Here is a 20,459-nt window from a genome sequence, read left to right as displayed (position 1 = left end):
TTCAGAATCATTTCACTTGAAAATTGGTACATCTTTCCTAACTCTGAGTGTCTAAATGATTACTTTTGGTTGGGGGGTTTGTTGAAAATGCTGTAAAATCTGAAAGATTTTTCTTCTTAAAAACAATGGAGACTGAAAAACAAAGCAAAACAAAAACAAAAAACAAACAAAAAAACAATAATGCAGACTGTGCTGATGGTTCAGAAGGCCGGTGAAGCCCCTGTGTGCCACATCCTCTACTGGGATTCAGGAGCAATATTCTTGGGAGCTCTGTCTGCATTAATCATGTGTCTCTCTTACCCTGCAATTAGTGAGTAGAATCAACTACACTTTCTACATGATATCTCAATGGTATTTCTACTTTCTCCCTTGCCCAATTACTTCCTGAATAGCTATCAACTGTGAAGTTAGACATGCTGGCTCTTTCCCTTTACTTTCTGTTACTTTATCATGACTTTTCTCTGTATCAATTTAAAACACCTGTAGTCCCCCAAAAGGGTAGGACCCTGAATAAATTAAAGCATTCCTGAAATGCTTAAGGAAGCAGACATTTAAATACAGTAGAGATACAGCAAACTTGAACCCTGGTCTGGTGAGCTGGAAAGTATTAGGGGGTCACATGGAAGCCCCATTCTGCATTAATGCCATAGTCCTTAATTATCTCCAAGAGAAAAAAATTTTCATGTAGAAAAGTCAGCTCTGACTCACCAGACCTGCTTATTTTTCAAGAGAAGCCCATGTCCTGGCATTTTATGTCAAATTTCCCAGCATTTATATTTTAGCTTAATTTTTTAAAATTCAGGTTAAAAACTTTTCTGTGGGCAAGATTTGGCTTGAAGCATGTAAACTTCCTCTAGAAAATGAGTAATGTTCATCAGTGGATTATTCTCATATATGTCATATATGAGAATATTCCTATTCTCATATGTCATAGCTGGCATCTCTGTATAAATTTTTCCCCCTCCTTAGAGCATGAGTTTGTCTTGTTTTTAATTTTTTTAAGATTTTATTTATTTATTTGACAGACAGAGATCACAAGTACGCAGAGAGGCAGGCAGAGAGAGAAGAGGAAGCAGGCTCCCTGCTGAGCAGAGAGCCTGATGTGGGGCTCAGTCCCAGGACCCTGAGATCATGACCAGAGCCAAAGGCAGAGGCTTTAACCCACTGAGCCACCCAGGTACCCAGATCGTGAGTCTGTCTTGAAAGTAGTAGAACTAGCTCTTGATTCAAGGTGATCCGTGACCATATTTTTACCAGCTGTATGACTCTAGTCAAGTTCTTTCTTTAAAATCTCTTACCTTCAGTTTGTTTATGCAACGAGACTAAGGATGTAACTCGGTTACACATCATCTGTCAGCACCAGAGTTTATATTTTTGTTTTGTTTTTATTATTTCCCTTGAGTAATACCACAGAATCAAGAGCTTTGTTGGTACATGATAGCACAGGTTAAGGACTGATTTGCAGACTTCTAAGTATCTCTTCTGTTGGGACAGCTCTAGTCTGAGGTCAGCACCTGTCTGAGAGGTACTGATGTTAATAGTTCAAACTCAAGCTTAGGTTCACATTTTATGCAGATAGTGGCTTTTTAATTTCTGTATCCCTCCTCTCTTGCTCCAGCAGGATGGGCAATGATTTATGATCTCTAGCCTAATGAAGGGTTTCATGGGATACTACCTGACCGGTTTTCCTGTTGTGTTTTAGAGGTGGGGACAATGGTGGGGAAATAGGAATTCAGGAGCTTTTAAAGTGGTCATCATTACTAGATTGTCCCATTTCCAGTGGTTTCTTCCAAATTCTTATTTGTCTCTTAGCAGTACTTTAGTCTGCTTATAATAATTGAGAACAGCTGGACTTAATGTTGCACAGATTCCCCCAAACAGATTTTCCATTGGAGTAATTCAGTTGGTGGCTGGGAGTTAGAAAGCCACCAGCCTTATCAGAATTTTCTAAGATATTTGAATAATATTTTTTTAAAAATATTATAAAGTGTGTTATTTTTGCCTCTTTCCTGAAAGGATTCTCTTGGTTTCCCCACCCCCACAGACATTCTTGCTTCTCCTGAATCTTTCTTTTATGATTTTGGTCATTTGTATTCCTTTTATTCTGCCATTTCCTGGTTTCTTGTCATGTTAATAATTCATGGAAAAGTGAAACAAAGACTTGCTCTCAATTTTAAATCAGTCTTAGGAGACTCTAAAATTCTTTGTAGGGAACTCAACTCAGGGCACACTACTGTGCCATGTTGTCATGCCCAGATCTTGCCTAAATATGACAGGTGAATCTAGTATCAGCACCAAGTAACAAAGGCCAACACAGGCTAGTTTACCTGGGTTCTAACAGAAGACAAAGAAAACTGGTTGCTCAGTTTCATGTCTACCATCAAGGTGGTAAAGGAAGGAGAGATCATCTCCTCACTTTCTCAACTCAAAGCAGCAGTGATAGATATGGTTGGGTATACTATTAGAGCACTGACTAACTGACAAAAAGATCAGATACTTGGCTTACTTTTCCTTCTCTTCCATCAGAAGAGTTTGTGAGTCAGAGCAAGGTTGGAGTTAGGAAGACCAGTCAGTTTATTAGCCCAAGTGGAAGGTGATGATGCGGGAGATCAAGGCAGCGTGAAATAGGGCTAAATTGATTCCAAGGAATGGAGAAATAGCCAGCGGTAAACTAGGGGGTGGAGAAAAATGATTTAAAGCAGATTATCCAGGATGACTTATGAGTCTTTTAACTTTAGAGACAGGACTGCTGGTTATGGCAATCCTGAAATGGTGCATACTCTTTAAGGGTTCTGCAGGTTTGATGGGAGAAGAATGAATTACATTATAATGTACTGAATTAGAGATATCTGTGATGCTACATCGAGATAGAAACAGCCAGGAAAAGGTTAAATCTTAGAAAAGAGGTTTAGGAGGACTTATATTTTATATATATATAAAAAATACATTTATATATTATAATATATAAATGTATTATATATTTTTACATATAGTGATCCTAGGGATACATATATATTTATATATATAAATATATATTTATATTTAAATATATTATTCATATTTTAAGATATATTAGATATATAACATATAATATCTTTTAATATGTTTTAACATTAAAATATATTAATATATATTTTATATATTATAATATATTAATTATATATAATATATAATTTATATATTAATATATATTAATATATTATATCATATATATATATATATATATATATATATATATATATATATAAAATGTAATTACCAGAAGAGGGCGGAAATTGAGGCCATGCCCAGTGTATGTGTGGAAAATGTTGCATTCCAAGGATCACAAACCTTAGAGGAGTTGGTAAGAGGGAAGAGGACCTGAGCAGTAGCCCTTGAGATGGAAAAATCATCACTGGAGAACGCTGTCTTAGACACAAAGGGAAGCATTTTACAGGGAAGACAGTGTTTTAGGGTTATGAGAAAGAAAGAGCTGGAAACTTAACAGGATTAAGAGATTTTTCATTTTCTTTATTCACTTGATGATATGTGTGTGTTTTAAGATGGGAGCAACTTGCACATGTTTATAGGGTGTGGGGTTGGGAGGCAAGGGAGACAGAAGAGAGGGAAAGTCTGAAGTTACAGGAGAGGAAAGAAGTAGCCAAGAGCAGGTCTCAGAGGATGACTGAGAAGAGGTAAAATGGCGCATGGCAAGGCATAGCAGGCACTGGAAAGAAGAGGGGTTTACAAGAATGGGGATGATGACTTGTGTTGGTGGAAGAGAAAGAATCAGAGGCCATTTCTTGATAAGTAGAAAAGAGTGCTTGCTGATTGACTGGGCTCCAGGAGATTCGTGATGACTTGGAATGAGCCTTATGGGAAATGGGAGAAGCTACAGAATATGGTCATTTAAAAAGAATGGTGAGTGATCTTAGGGATGGGGTATTCTCTTATTTCATATTAAAATTAAGAGAGGTGATAAGGAGAGAGAGGGGAAAAAAAAAGGTAAGGAGACCATTGGTGTTGAAGGGCTGGTGCAGGGTGAAGAGCTCACAGATCATAGGCTCGCAGAAGCCTGGATGGAACTCCCAGTCACAGTGTCTACAGGGTCCTGAACATCTCTTGGGAGATAAAGATCAATGTTAGACTCTGTTTGGATGGTGATTTCCTGCTTGAGTTCCAACTGCTTTGAGCCTTGGGTGCAGTTTGAAAAGCTCATGGCCAATAAAGAAAGGCCTTCAGTGAGGAAAGAAATGGGAAAACCATTTATATCCACAAATTGGTAACATTGCCCTCTAACATATCCATTAAGTAATTAGGCACAATTTCAGTGCAAGGAATTTGTCTCGGTGTCTTTGCTCACTTGGAACTGATGGAAAGTGCTTTTATTCTGTTTGCTTATAACTTCAGCAAGTCACCTTTGTTCTGAGGTCTTCACCACATCTTTCTGGCTCACTCATCTGTGGCTGAATTTAATGAGACCCACGTCTTGCTGTGAAGTAGGTTGTGGAAATTATTGTAATGATTATTAAATCATTTTCCCCAGTCCTTTTAATCTTTGAAATGTTTAATTTTCCAAATCCCAAGTCACCTGGTAAAATGAAAAGACTGTACAAGCCGCTGAGCTCCCCTACCTTGGCCTAAAGTGCAGATTTTCCCTCCCATCTCTTTGATATTTACCGACATCCATTATGGAAATTAAAAAGCAGCAGTAACCCACGTCGTGAGGCTCTTTCTATTTGTGTGGCAATATGAGTATGAAAGTTGAGAAGGGAAATGAACACAACACATAAAGTTTGTCAAGGCAAAAATGATAAGGTGGTGTATAAGGAAAATATTCAAAAGTCCACAACTTTGTTATTTGGAAATTCATAGGTAAGGAAAAGATAGATATTATATATTTTAACAGAATCCTGAGTATAATTATTCATGAGTATATTACTGATAGCTTGGGGACTGTTGCTGGAAGATGTTTTGGAAACTTACTTACAGCCTGTCAGTTATAACTGAGGTGCCCATACCTGCACTTAGTCCAGCAAAGTCCTAGTTCACCTATGTTGTCTCTGATGTAATTATTAATAGTGTCTTCCTTTTGTTTTGGTTTAAAGGTGATTCTTATGGTCACACTACCTAGGTACAGAGACAGTGTTATTTTTGACCTAGGATAGCAAGTGACAGAGTAAACTCTACTTGTGAATTTGGAAAATCTGTTCAGTTCAGTTTTTCTAAAAGGACCTATTTGTTGTGAAATGACCCTGATTCACACCCTTGCTCTCTTAGAGGTGGTGTGAATGCCTGCATTTAGGCAACTTCTCAAAATATAGGAAAATGTCAATACCAGTGCCACTCATTGCCAAATTTATATTTTACTTTAAATGTAAGAGCTTGAAAACATTGTCAAAAGCAGATCTCGAAAATGCTACATATTTCTTTCCATAAGTAATGCTAAGTGAGGAATGATTCATTTCTGCCTGTAAAGTTGTGAAAAATAAATATTTGATGATATGACAGTCATCTTTGAAACAGGCTGCTTTTGAGAAATTCATTAGATTCTTTTATCACTTTTACTTAGAGAATATTGAAATTGCTTCTGAAATAATCAGTGTGTACTACCAAAGGCAGGGGAAATGTGTTATGTCAGTATGAAGCCAAAGTGCAATTAAGGTGTGGAACCGTGTACATAATTTAATATTTTTTCTTGGCTTTCAAGAACTTCAGCCATTGCCATGTCAATTCTGAACGATTAGAAGAATACAAATGCAAAACCTTATTATGAGAAGTTTTCCAATTACAGCTCTCTTTGATTGAGCGGCGAGACTGAACTGATGGGGAATAAGCAGAAGCCAAATTTATTCTTCTCTGCCACTCCCTGTTAAAACCTAACCCTAAGCAACTAAACTTCTTTTGCTAAATAATCCTTTTGTTTTTCCTGGGTGAAAGCAGGTATATCACAAAGTGTTTATGAACTTTATTAGATAAAATTACAGACTTCGTCTTAGATTAAAAAATGGTTTTATTTGGGATATGATGTCCCTGGCAGAATTAATCACATAATTTCAGTCTTGGGTTGGGCTTTCAGAAAGGGGGAAGGTGATAGTTTTTGTTGGTTTCTTCCTCTCTTCCTTCCTTACACGTCTCTGCAGGAGAAAAGGATTTAGGGGAAAGAGGCATATACTTAGGTGGCAGTCAAGAGTTATAATCTGTCCTTGGTTTTCTCTTAGCTACAAGCTCATGGAATATTCAGGGTTTTCTAAACCACTTCTGCTGTGGTTCCTTGGGGCAGACAGTATAGCAGGTTCTGTCTTCCAACTCTTTCCAGTTGGCCACATATGGCTGATCCGTTGCCTTATGGCTTGTGGATCCCTTGGCTGATCCGCACAGATTTCCTGTTTTGGGATCTCTTTACTCCTTTGGGCAATCTTTCTGGGTAATGTCCCCTTCAAAATGATAGTAGCCTGGTCCCTCTCTTGAGACAAGCAAAAACTCACTCATTCTTTCTTTTCCATAGAAGGAAGGGCAGCAGCCTACCAGTGCAACTCTGATTCTCTTTGCCACCTGAAGCCAAAACTTCAAGGAAAGCACATTTTCTCCAGGTACGTGGAAGAATCCATGGCCTCCTCTGATGTTGAGAGTGGTAAGGAAATTAACGTAGCATACAATTTTCCCTATCCTGTCAACTCTCTCTCATTTATATATTCTGGAATTGGCACATCAAAAATGCTGTTAAAAAAGCCTTTTGTTGTCTCTTAGCATGTCCTATATAGCTTGTCTAGCGGCTCCTTCTGGAAAAGAGATTTGGCAAACTTTAGCCTCCTGCCCAAATCTGTCTTGGTCCTAATTTTTTCTATGGCTGGTGCTCTGAGAGTGACTTTTATAATTTTAAACAGTTGAGAAAAGAATCAAAAGAAGAATATTCTGTGGTATGTGAAAGTCAGGAGAAATCCAAATTTCTGTGTCTGTAAAGTTTTATTGGAAAACAGCCATGGTCATTCATTTGCATGTTATCTGTGCTGCTTTCCACATAAAATGGCATGCTTGAGTGATTAAACTTGATGAACTGAAAAGTTGAAAGTAACTACTATTTAGTATTTTTCAGAAAGGGTTTGTTGGCCCTTGCTGTAGAATCTGGTATACTTGGCGTCTGTTTTAATTGTTTTTGTCTTTAGAATTTCAGATGGAAGAATAAAAGTTCCATCTTAACATCCTATTACTCTTCATATGAAAACTGTCAAAATATTACTACTCTCTTAATTTATAAGTCTTGCATATTCATTCCCATTATCCATCTAGATTGAGATTTTCAAGGAGACAGACAAAATGCTATGCTTTCTCATCAGGAATATTTTGAGCTGGAAATGTGTACAACAGACTTAGAGAATCATTCATAAAATTACATTTAACTTGTGTGGCAACCTAAAGCTTTGGTTCAAAGCATAAGTTACTCTATGCCTCAAAATGTTGGTGGCCTATTGGCAAGGACTGCTGGGATAAATAAACTACATCTGCTTGCTTGGTTTCCGTTGGGTTTGATTTTTCCTTAAAGTTATAAAAGGGTAGAAATTTATGACCAAGATGTCTCAGCAGTTTTGATTTGAGTGTGTGATCTATGTAAAGAAATAAAACAGAAATCACAAAATCATCACAGATGAAAGGAAATGTTAATTTGAAGTGTCATAAGATGGGTAGAAATTTCCAGCAGCCCAACTGGCATGGTATTCCACAAAATAATTTAAATGATTGTTTCCAGGATTTGAAGCTTGACATACTGGCTATTAACCATATGAAAACCCTTTATAATTTAGGCCAAAGACAGAAAGTTAAGTCTGCTCTGGCCTGTACGGACTACTTGATGGTTTCAGACTATATCTCTCATTTCACATTCTTTGTGTATTTGCCCAGAAGCTTTTGGTAGACCAGAGGCACATTGACTATCCTGGTTTCTTGACTGTTAAAATCCTGCCTGGCCTTTAAGACTGAATTCAGTTTTATCTCTGCTGTGGCATTTCTCTCATTAACACTTTATTGTTGCTTCTCTTGTTTCAAAGTCATATTTTGATTTGCTGTATAGTTAGCCTGTGTATCTCTTTCTCTCTCTCTATCTCTCTTTCTCTTTGTTTCTGAGGTCAGGAACCATATATTAAGTGTTTTGTCTTCACCACAATACTGGTAATTAGTAGGTTTCATAAAAACTAGCTATAGAAGAAAAGGCAGACTTGGGGCACCTGGGTGTGTTAGTGGGTCGAGCGACAAACACTTGATTTCAGCTCGGGTCTTGGTCTCTCGGGGTAGTGGTATTGAGCCCCATGTCAGACTTTGCACTCCATGTGGCATCTACTTGAGATTCCCTCTTTCCCTGTCCTTCTTCCCCTTCCCCACTTGCTCACACTGGTATGTGCTGTCTCTCAAATAAATAAATAAATAAAACTGACCAAAAAAAAAAAAAAAAAAGGAAAAGCAGATTTTAAAGCTTAATGAGCTATTTAAGTTTAATAAATTTAAACATTAGCCAAAAAAGTAACTGTTCATGTATGTTCTTATACAAAGTTATGTTTTTATTTTCTATTTTTTTTTCCAGAAAAATCAGTTTTGCAATGTGTAATTAGCTACTATGTGCAATTGAGTTACTGTGCAATGAAAGCCTCACTACCCTGTGGATGCTGTCATTATTTATATATTTTTTAATTTTGGAAGGGCAATCTGAGGGAGAATCTTGAAGAGTTTGGGGAATTTAAAAAAAAAAAAAAAAAAAAAAAGAGTCTCATATGCATCCGTATGAGTTGAACTGAGTTAGAAAGGCCAGACGTCATTCATACAATGGAACATGCCAAGCGAGTGCTTTCAAAATGACATGGTGTTTCTAGAAACTATGATCTAACTACCTCCTTTCAGTGGGATTTGAGTTGTTGATGGGCTTGGTTTTGCTAAATAAGCTTTGCTAGAGTACTCTTCTGCAAGACATTGTAGAATTTCCTTTATGGAGTTCTTTCAAGATTTAAATATCTTCAGTTCAGCTCAGGATATTTAGAGGCCCAGAGTCCTGCATAAAAGAGTAAAATTGGCCGTATAGAGGGTAATTGAGTTCCATTTAGCCAATGCTTAACAATTTGACTCGATTTTATGTGTCATCTTTGTTGCAAAAAATGCCTCTATTAGAATGGTACCAAATTGTTATATAAGGACACTGGTCCTAAAAAAGAATTTTTATAAGAGATCTTCATAGCATTTTCTGAGTAGGTATTTAAGCAATATATTGTTGACTGGTTGAATGCTAGTTGAATAAGTAAAATGACAACAAAGAAAATTAACATTGTGAAAGTTTATGTTGTTTGTTCACATCTCTTTATTGGTATCTATTCACATCAAATTACCCATATTTCCTTATTGTAGGTGTGTTACAAAAAGAAAAAAGGAAGAATGTAGGAATCCTTATTATCTTCTTTTTATTGACTTCACATTGAATATGGTCATTTTGCAGACTTATTTTGGAGTTTCTCCATCTTATATTCCAAGAATAGCCAAATGACTTAATAAAAATGTTCCCAAGGTATTATTACTCATTGGTTTTGAAATTTTACTTTCAACACCGTTCTCTAGACAAGTCATTTAATTTTCATACTTTAATTTTTTCATTTTCCAAGTGCTAGGACTATGACTGTTTTATGGGAATAAGTGAAAGTCCATCAAATTTTATTCAAAATAGATTTGAATTTTTTAAATGAAACCATGAAGGCTATATTACATAGAGCATCGTTTTATGTAATGACAACACAACTTATTATACTTGTCGCTTCCAGTGTGTAAATCATGTTGTTATTTGTCTCATCCCTGGCAATAATATGCTTGGAGGAAAGTAGGCATTATACTCAGCATCTAGTCCTATTCACATGTTTGTGGACAGTCTGGAAGACCTAACACCCATCCATCTTGCTATGTATTTATTTGTGTGTGGAAATGACTTCTCTGAAACAACGAATTTTGGAGGGGGATGCTTTGCCCCCGTTCTCTGAAGGGATGCAGTGGGGATGGGAAGCATCTGTATGAGAAGTACACTTTCTTTGTCTTGAGGCAGAGATAGAAGGTCGAAGGTGGGTTGTAACATGACATAAATGTTATGGCGTGGATAGTGATGTAAAGCTTCTGTGGATTACTTGAGAGGGGTGTGTGTGTGTGTGTGTGTGTGTGCGCGCGCGCGTGGATGTTTCCTCACATTCCATTTTGTCCCTTGGTCTTTCCTTATTTCATGTTAAACATGAGCAATCCTTAGCTTTGGGGAAGCTTATCTCTATATAACCAGGGAACTGAGGTATCACGTTTTGGCTTTTAATTCCAAAGCTGTGGTTCACGTGTAACACAGCAAGATCGGAAGTTTGTGCATCCAAGCAGAACCACTCTCCCTCTGAGGAGAGTTGAAGAGCCTCTGAATTTAGGAGAGGCAGGGAGAGGAGAAGGAACAGAAGAGTGAGGCACTGAAAGAAGTCTCTTGGAAGGAGATTGTGGAAAACAGAGGTCTTTCCTCAGTTGCTGAGGGAATTTCTTCTTGCAGCCTCACCCCTCCACGAGCACACTCACTGAGATGCTGCCCTGGGGAGATGAAGAGGAAAGGAAATGAAAGGTGAATGGACTGAGTTTACCCTGCAGGGTTCAACTTCAGTATAAATTAGAAATACTGTATTTTACACTTCTAGATGGAGTGGGACTTCCAGCTAGAGAGTAAACGCACTTTTAAAAAAATATAAGAAGTTAAATTTCTTGCACCCCTGTTTAGGTTTCACATGCTATTAAGACTTAACTGTCAGAGTCCCTTTAAGGACAAATAGCAAAGGTGGCCCCTCAGTATTTTCTTGCTTTTCTTGCCTGTCCTTTGAGTAACACCAGGCTTCTGACTTTCTTCCACCAGCTCATTTAGCTGTCATGTTGAACTGAACACGCAGCTCACTCAATGGCCATCACTATGATGGTACCTTCGACCCCATATGTGTACATGTTATGCAATGTCTTTCCATAAGCTCTCATTTCTTGGTAAGCAAAATGTGTTGACCTTTCTCATGTACAATTGCCTTAGGGCATTATGAGGTCATCTCATAAACCAGGTGGGTTCAACTTATGTTTTTCTGTTTTGACATATATAAGGAGTCATGTATTTTCATATCTGTTATAATAGCTCACTAGGTTATGATTCTTAAGTACAGGGGTACATACATAGATTAAACTTAATGGTGTAAATATAGAATGTAATCTGGGGGGAAGATGTTTCCACACTGGGTCTTGATCTCACACACCACCACCAGTGACCTCAAATCCTCAGCAAGTCATTTCTCATTGTGGGATACAAGTAAACAATTATATACTGTGGAACAATTACCTGAGCATTTGCATTTTAATAGAAGATGTTTAAAAATGCTGTGTAATTTGTAGAAAAAAAGTTGATGTGATTATATATTAAAAAAAGATTGTTCAGTAAAGCGGAGCCTCAGAGAAAGTTAATGGCCTAATGATCAACTGAGAGAAGAAATGTGTAACATCTAAAAGTAATAAGGACATCCCTTTGAGTGTCACCTTTTAAGATTTTTGTATCCTTATTTAATATTTAAGTTATATACCTTCAGACAGTATATCATTATATATTCAAAGGTAGGTGGATAATTATATATCCATGTGTGGATATATTATATATAGTTATATAGACAAATATATACAACATAGAGCCCATTATATATTATATATACAATGTATATAAATATACACTCATATATATATCAAGAGCTATTGCTTACTATTATTCCCTGAGTTCTCTACTTTTATTCATGGTGAAGTTTCCGTTTTGGATCACTTGTTACATGGTTAGAATCCTTTCTTAATTGTTTTTCTTAGTGTTTTTAATAACACTTTTTCCTTAGTCCTAGATAGGTGAGTGGTGTGATGTCCAAGTATGAAATTCCAAAGTCTCAGCTCCCTTTTTATGACTTGTAGGTATATTTGCACTCTCTTTTAGCTTCATGGACTGAAGAAGAATAGTCTGCTATCAGTCTTTTGGCACCATTTTGGTATGCTGGAAGTGAAATGTATGGATACATTTAGATCTAATAACAGAAGACCAATCTCAAATGCCCCCCGGCATGCACACATCTCATAATACTTGATTTTTCCCAGTGCTCAGGCTTTAAGGATCTATGCCAAAGGCTCTAAGCCTGGTTTCAGGTACCTTTTCCCAGAACCAAGGCATCTCTTACATTTCAGCAGCCATTGGACCTAGCAAGGAATTGGAAGTATTAATGGAGGAAAATGGAACTGCTTGGACTCATGCTGAATTAATCACTTACGTGTTCCATAAATTAATTGTTAGGTAAAACATAGTCTAGACTCATGCTGTTCTATGGGAATCTCTAACTACTTCTGACTTGGCTGTGGACATACAGTATAGCTATCTCCAGTTTCACCTAAGCAGGTTGTAAGTCTCAAGTGAACCCTTCTCAAAATAGGAAAATAATAATGCACTGAGGGTAAGAAGAAATTGAAGAGCAGCTCAAAAAGGCCCTTAGAAGCAGTTTTCCTTTGAGTGGGCATGACGCTAATGGAGCAGATAATAAACTCTCTTTAGGTGCCAGAGAAGGGCTGTCTTCTACTTATCAGGTATTTTGAACTAGGGTAGTCCCCAGGCATACTGAAGAGCATACCAAACACAGCCGTTCCATTTTCATCACTAGGAATAGGGCAGGGCCTCCCATACAGATGCACAGGACTGTTTATACTGGCAAAACAGCCCTTACTTTACTGATTTTCATTCTCCGTCTTACCAGATTAAGATACAGAAGTGGAAGTTTTCTTCTCCAAGGGAAATGGTTTTAGAACAATGAAATCAGAAATATGGTTTTGTGGACATGCTCCTTAACACATTTTATTTAAATTTTATTCTATCTGAAAAATGGGGGGTATGTGAGGAAGGAAACACTTCACACCCAGGGGACGCTTGAATGCTAAATTCTATTGCTTCTCACTTTAGCGCTGGTGAGCACTGCTTTGTTTAGTATATTGACTCCAGATGTTGCAAAATACCCAATTCTTTTAGGAGAGCTCAGATTTCCTGCACAATGGCTCATGGTTACACTCACTATGTAATACACATGCCCCAGCACTATAACTAATGGCTACAATGTGTATATCTGAAACAGTACTTGCATTTTATTCCCAAATAAGTACTACTCTGCTACTGGGGACCAAAAACCTCAGTGATATAAAATTAGAGGTAGTACACTGAAATATTTGAACAAATACCCTCAGACATAGACAGTGAATATACTCTGGGATGAATGATTCCTTTTATTCTTCCCCTCATCTAATCCTTGTGAAAATCCTTTAAGTGTTGTTATTACCTGTCATGTGCCTAGGATTGCACAACAGGTGCCAGAGCTGGGATGTGAGCCCAGTAACCTGATTGCAGAATCAGTGTTCTTCACTACCTCATAAGCTTTGGAACTTTCCTATAATTACACTGTATTACAGTTTCCTCAATGCTGAAACAAGGATAGGTAAATTAAGGTTGATAAAGCATTGACCGTCTGGTACATATTAAGCATTCAAGAAATAGCTTCGTTGTTATTATAATAATTATTTAGTATATATTATGTACTAGGTATGAGGCTAAGCATCTTATTTAATATATATTAGAAGATATTAAGGAATTACAAGAGTGCTCTGTGCTAGCAAGAAGTGGAAGGTACCTTGGGAAAATATGATGAGGGCTTTCATGTAATCTTTTGGTCTGGGGAAATTTCTCTCTGAAGGTGAGCTCCAGCTATTTCTATAAAGTCAACAGGGATTTGTATACTAGAGAAGACCAGGGAGAAGAGTAATATATAAAAATATTGTAGATTCATTTTGGGGGTGGAAGATGAAGGGCTTCCTGATCTAGGTTAAAGATTCTGGGTTTATTCCATGAACAGCTAAAGGTGGTTACAGGATTTCAGCAGGAGAGTGATGTGATCAGATTTGGCTTTTAAGAGCATTCTGGGTGCTGTGTAAGGAATGGATAGAGCTGCACAGGAGTGGCTATGTAGAGATCAATTAGGAGTTTATTTCAGCAGCTGTTAAGAGAGATAATAGTAAATAGTATAAATAAGGGTTGTGACACTGGGGAAGAAGATTCTGTCTTTGTGGATTCAAGAACCATCTAACGTGGTGGAAAAGAATGGATTAGCAAATTGCATTCTTATGTCTAGTTCCCCCAACCCTTCCTCCCTGACAGTAGAATAGGACTCTAGTGTAGTTATTAATCCTGGGTTGTGTTTATTTCTGGGTTATACCTGCCTCTGTATCTTCCACCCTATCTTCCTTGTTGTCTCCTTCTGCATTTCCATTTCCAAACTCAGCTCTAAACCTCCCTCCATTGCCATTGCCCTAGCCTTGACTTACTCCCACCTTCCCACTATTCAAGGAGGTTCTGATATTATTTTGAGCAAGTATTTTATTTGACAGAAATTAAATTAAGTTACTGGGGTGATTCAGTGGATTAAGCATCTGCCTTCGAGTCAGGTTATGATCCCAAGGTCCTGGGATTGAGCACTCGTGTCCAGCTCCCTGCTCAGCAGGGAGTCTCCTTCCCCCTCTCCCTCTTACTTTTCTTCTCCTCTCCCTGCTCATGCTCTCTCTCTCAAATGAATGAATAAAAAAAAAAATCTTCAAAAAATAATTAAAATTTTTGAGTGAACACACCCTCTGCATCCTAGCATTAGAAAAAGACCTTTTTAATAAAAAAAAAAATATCCTTAGTCTTTTTGCAGAGAGAACTCAATAATCTGGTCTCATTCATGGATTGAATAAGCATATGAGATTATTCTACTTATTTCTACCAGTAATCACTTTTATAGGTTGAAGTTCTATTCTCAAGAACCTTTTCTACTAGACCGATACCATTCCTCTTTCTCGTTTATCATCAAAGAGTCAGAATGGTTTTAGAACAAGAGTGCACAATTAGGAAAATCATCTTGCATTGGTAAGAAGGATGATTTGGAGTGCAAAACAGTTTTGAAAGTCTGTACTAGCAGAGGAACATTGTGGTGAACAGAAAAAAACCTTAAATTCAAGGTTATGTAAATTTGTGAATGTTATCATGATCATTTATTTGACAGATATGTGAGTTTCTATCATGTATGATAATGAAATGAGGTAGATTTGCAGAGATTTTCAAGGGCCAAATTATTTTCAACCTTTGAGCCATGGCATGAAATTTAGCCTTTATTTGAAGTATGGTAGCATGATACTAGAAGGCTTTAACAGGGAAAAAGCATTATTATGTTCTCTAAAAGATCACTGCAGTGCTTAGATTTAAAGATGGTGGGTTAGTGGAAACCAAGACTTTGCAAATAGAGGGGGCAAAAAACCTTAGGAAATCTGATTTCAATTAAATATTAGAAGGTACTGTAATAATGTGATCACGTAAAATAAGCAGAGCAGATCTCTTGTAACATTCAGACATGAAACTGGACTAGAACACCAATGAAAAGGATTGGGTAACTTAATGGAGAAAAACTCCTTGGGGGGAATAGCACAAAAAAAGTCAAAGGCAAACAAAATGGGAGATAAAAGACAAGAAAATTAGAAGGCTGTTTCAGTGGGTCCATTCTCAAATTATTGTCATTCTAAAAAGAGAAAATGGAGGAATAGAAATTTTCAAAGACCCCAGTGTCTCACAACTAAATGTTCTGAATTGCCAGACTTAAAGGATTTACCAAGTAACCAACACAACAGATGAAAATGATACATACCTAGTCATATTACTGTAAAGTTTCTGAACACTGGAGACACATTTTCCAGAAGTAAGCAGAGTTTCATGCAAATTATGAGGATTGCAATGGGTTTAGACTTCTTAGCAGTGATATATAAATTAGAAGACAGTAGAACAATTCTTGAAAAATTCTGGGTGAAGTGCTTTCCATTCTAGAATCTAGATTATTTTACTCTAAAGTACCACTGAAGAATAAAGATAAGTAAGTAGATTTTCAGGTATGCAAGTTGTTAAAATTCACCTCTCCTGCTTTCTTTCCCAGAAAGTTACCAGAGGATATCCTCCATGAAAATGAGGAGTAAGTCAAGAAAGAGGAAGCATGGGGTCCATGACAGAGAAAAAAATACTAGCAAGAGTAGCAACAAGAATCTTCTAGATGATAATGAAGGGGGGATGTCAGAATGCTCTTTGTGAATGAGGTTTAAAGGCCAGCTGGTTTAGATAGAATAGGTGAGAAGAAAGAAGCAATAGAAATCTCTTTAAGAAAAAAAAGATGCAATTGAGAAAGTATGTAATGTGTGCAAATGTATTGAAGAAAAATGTCACAGCTGGGGAAGAGTGAGGGTTAAATTTATTATAAGTGTCGAGAATAACTAAATATGCAATAGCATGGCTCTGAGTAGCATTCATGCAGTGACAAAAATATAAATGCTATATCTATACATAACCAAAATTAGATAAAAATATGTCAGAAGGAGGAAGCCATAGAAATTGAATGTGTGGTTTCTGGAGGGGAATGGTAAGAGCCAAATTGTCATTTTCTTTAGATGGAGGTAAATAGAAATAATTCCTTCAAATGAAAAATCAAGAAGTCGTGTGAGTATCGTGATTGCCTTTGCCTACAACTAGACTCAGTGTTCTACTTTGTGAAAAAATGTTTATTGGAGAGCCAAGACGTGAGAAAGTTTGCTTCCCGCATTTAGGACTCTCATGACCACCCACAGAGGAGGAAGCTGAGTAACATAGTGCTACGTAGCCATGTTAATGTTCAGTCAAGGATTACATAATTTTCAGTAAATGGTTTAGAAACAACAATGCTTAAGCAGTCTCTGTCCTCAGCTCACAACCCTCCTAAGATGATAGCTACCTTTATAAAATCAAGTTCATTATAGTGTTTATCAAAATGTGCTCTGTATCCATCAGTACAGTGTTTTTTAGAAGAAAGCCAAATATATCCCTTTTGGGAGAAAAGAAGAAGCATTTTATATACATATTTATACGACACATGCACAGAGAAAACAGATGAATTGAAAGTGACTATCTCTGAGAAGTATGATAGGACTATGAATTAAGGGATTTCTTTTTTAATGAAACTAGTGGAATTAATTTCTTTTAACCACTTACATGTGTAACGGATAGAAGTTACAATTGCATTTTTCCAACGATGACTCTTCCTGCTTTGTTAAAAGTGGACTGTGGTAAAGGGAGACAAAGAAAGGGAGAATGGAGGGTTTTGCAGTCATCAGAAGGTTGACGATGCTGTTAATCCTAAATAGCACCAGGGCACTGGAGTAGTAGATGTGGGAAGTTTTCCAGTTTTCTCTGATGACCCGACTATTAGAGTGGATGATGGCAATAAATCTCGAATTACCGGGACCAAAGAGAGGGGTAGAAATGAATTTGTTGAGAGTCAATCTTGGATTGAACATGAAAATGAGGGAAGGCAGAGAAAAGGAACAACAAGGGGTGACTGACAGTTTTGTGGCCTGGCCCACTGGGGGATCACAGTCCTGTACTGAGATGAGAATAACCAAAAAAGAAGTGGTTGTAGGGAGAAAATCAAGGATTTTTTTTGGACACCATGTTCAGTTGGCATTGATAACTACACATCCTAGTCTAGAGATGGGATAGGCTCCAACTTTCCCTGCTTCCCTGTGAGGTCCTGAGCTCCTGTGTTCCAGGACTCACCCATTTTCATTCCCTTTTATAGCCAGCACTGTCAGGGAGGTAACAGCATTAGATCTAAAGTTCATAGTTGTCTGTAACTCACTAGTGATAATGGATCCTTGTTGTTTCAGTCTTTCCCCCATCCTAGAAAACACATCATAATTCTTGTCGCCTGAGTTCCCTGAAGGAATATTGTGAGCATCAATAAGATATCTGTAAAGCATATTGAGCTTTTGGGGGAAGAAAGCTGTTTTATAAATTATGAAGTATTAGAGTGTTGACAGGCTGTGAGGTGCTGGCTAGGAATATTCACTGCCTGTCCAATCAAAAGAAAAATGTAAAACATTAGATAAAAAGGTGGACCTGCCTTAATGTTGTGAGGCTTTTTCTTGGTCCTCTTCTCCCCCTTTATCTTGTCTTTCTCCAGGAGTAGCACTCTTAGATAAAAGGCTAATCCTCCAGTGTGGTGGGAGGTGGGAAGGAGGGATTTAATTGATGAAGTGACTTGAATGGAGATAATATAATACTCGACAGTTACCAAAGGTGCAGAGCTTTAAAAAAAAAAAAAAAAAAAAAGGAAAAGGCAAGGAATGCATAAAAATTTGATGAGGAGACTGCCATTAGCTACTTTTTTTCTTCTCTGTTTTAGCCTCCCTGCATTTGCTCTATTTCTCTTCTCCATGTCTTTCATGAACTTCCCTCACACCAGCAACACACAGGCAGATTAGGAAGTTAGTCACTCAGGTCAGCATGTTTAAATTCTCCTGATACTTCGTATTCTGTGAGCATTCCCCCGGATGCAAAAACTCAAGGGCACTGGAGAGCTTCGATAGACGTATTCTCAGAATCTGATACTGAGCAAGCAGTAGATTTACACAATGGTATTTTCAACAATCTGATTTAAACAGAAGTTTCTTTTCATTCATTTGCCAGTGGAAAACAGAAAATGAGAGGGTGATTTGCAATTTTATAAAAGTAAAAAAAAAAAAAAATGAGAAAGCTTTTTCAGCTCACAGCATAAAGGAACCCTGTTTGCTTAGTTGTTTTGCCCAGTTAACTAATCTAAGTATAATTATCTCATTTACGGAATACCAATAAAATGGAACCTATGCACAAGCTTTTTATGAGGGTTAAATGAGATAATTACTATAGTGTGCTAAGTAAAATGCTTGCTGCTCTCTGTTTATACTGCTTTTTAATTTTTATTACTTGTCTTAAGGATGTTTTCTGCTAAGGTATTTGGCATTTATCTCTGACTTGAGTAAACCGTACTATGCTGTGTGTGTGTGTGTGTGTGTGTAAAATTTATGGGAGGAAAAATATGAGCTATTTGCACCTGTATACATGAGATGAGGCTGGTCAAGAGAGAGGCAAATCAGTTAGCTAAGGGTGAACACTTTTAAACCTTGCCCTCAATTGAAAGTAAGTATAAAAGAAAAAAAACCTATGTAAGTTATAAATACCTTCATAGAGTCATATAATGACAGCTTAAAAGTTCTTTCCAAATGGTCTGATCTAACCCTGAGATGTTAGATCCCCTTCTAGGAATACCAGTTAAGGGAATTTTCACTGCACCAGCATTTCATAAACACATTCTGCTCCACTTAGTCCATTTGTGTGATACTAATGGAGTTTAGCTTTGTTTTTAATCCATTTTTCCTAGAAATTACATAGAATACATGTGGAAAAGGAGAACATTGAATGATCAGCCTAAGTACAGCTTTTAAGACAAACCTGTTGAGTTACCCAGTCTTAAATTTGCATTTATCACTAGCATATCTGACTGCCCATCGAGGCAACATAACTTCAGTTCTAAACATACGAAGTTTGATGCAAACTTGTTGTAAAGTTAATTTCACGTGTTGCAGTAGAGGATATCAAGCTAATAAAAATGGGGTCCTAACACTTCCCCAGTCATATTCAAACCATTTAAAGGGGAAGATTTGGTAGAAAAAGACAAGTCAATAATAACAAAAGTACAGAAAATAAATAAATAATGATAAGTTAGAGTTTTCTTTAAAAAATTGATGTCAAATAAGTATAATACACTTGTACCTTAAAAAAACTAGGGAAAGAAGAACTTATCAGACTCAAAGCACATTGAAGGAAGAAAATAATAAAAATAGGAATCAATGAAATTGAGAACAGAAAACAACAAGGAAATCTTTGAGACCAAAAACTATTTATCTGAAAAAGTTGATATTTTTCCGAAGAAAACATATAGGTGGCCAATGGGACATGAAAATATTCAACATCCCTCATCGTCAGATGAAAGCAAATCAAAACCACAATGAGGTATCACTTGACACCTGACAGAATGGCTAAAATAAACCAGTATTGTTGAGGATGTGGAGAAAAAGGAAAACTTGAGCACTGTTGGTAGGAATGTAAATTGGCACAGCCCTGTGGAAAACATTATGGAAATTCCATATTGTAATAGTATAATAGAGTAATAGAAAATACTCTATTTTCAAAAGAGTGAAAGTAGAAATACCGTATGATTCAATAATTTCACTATTGGTGGTTATTTATATATACATCCCAGTGTTTATTGCAGCATTATTTACAATAGCCAAGGTATGGAAGCCACCTAAGTTTCTATGGATAGACGAATGGATAAAGAAGATGTGAGATATACACACAGACATAGACACACAATGGAATATTATGCAGCCATAAAAAGGATGACATTGTGCCATTTGCAACAACATGTGCAGACATAGAGAATATTATGCTAAGTGAAATGAGTCAGACTGAAAAAGACAAATAACATAGTTTCATTCATGAGTAGAAATGAAAAAACAAACAAATG

General features: G+C 36.9%; 1 long non-coding RNA gene across 4 annotated transcripts in view; it reads left to right on the top strand.

Moving 5' to 3' along the window:
- Nucleotides 1-20,459, top strand: part of LOC309861338 — a 650,329-nt gene that overhangs the window by 267,542 nt on the left and 362,328 nt on the right. For all 4 annotated transcript variants that reach the window (XR_014309881.1, XR_014309882.1, XR_014309883.1 and 1 more), the window contains exon 2: nucleotides 6,488-6,572. This is a non-coding gene — a long non-coding RNA (uncharacterized lncRNA). The remainder of the gene's footprint in view (nucleotides 1-6,487; nucleotides 6,573-20,459) is intronic.

This window comes from Mustela nivalis (genome assembly GCF_964662115.1).
Source record: "Mustela nivalis genome assembly, chromosome: 3".
Classification (NCBI taxonomy): Eukaryota; Metazoa; Chordata; class Mammalia; order Carnivora; family Mustelidae; genus Mustela; species Mustela nivalis.
Note: the sequence above shows the minus strand (reverse complement) of the source record. Positions and strands in the feature narration are given on the sequence as shown.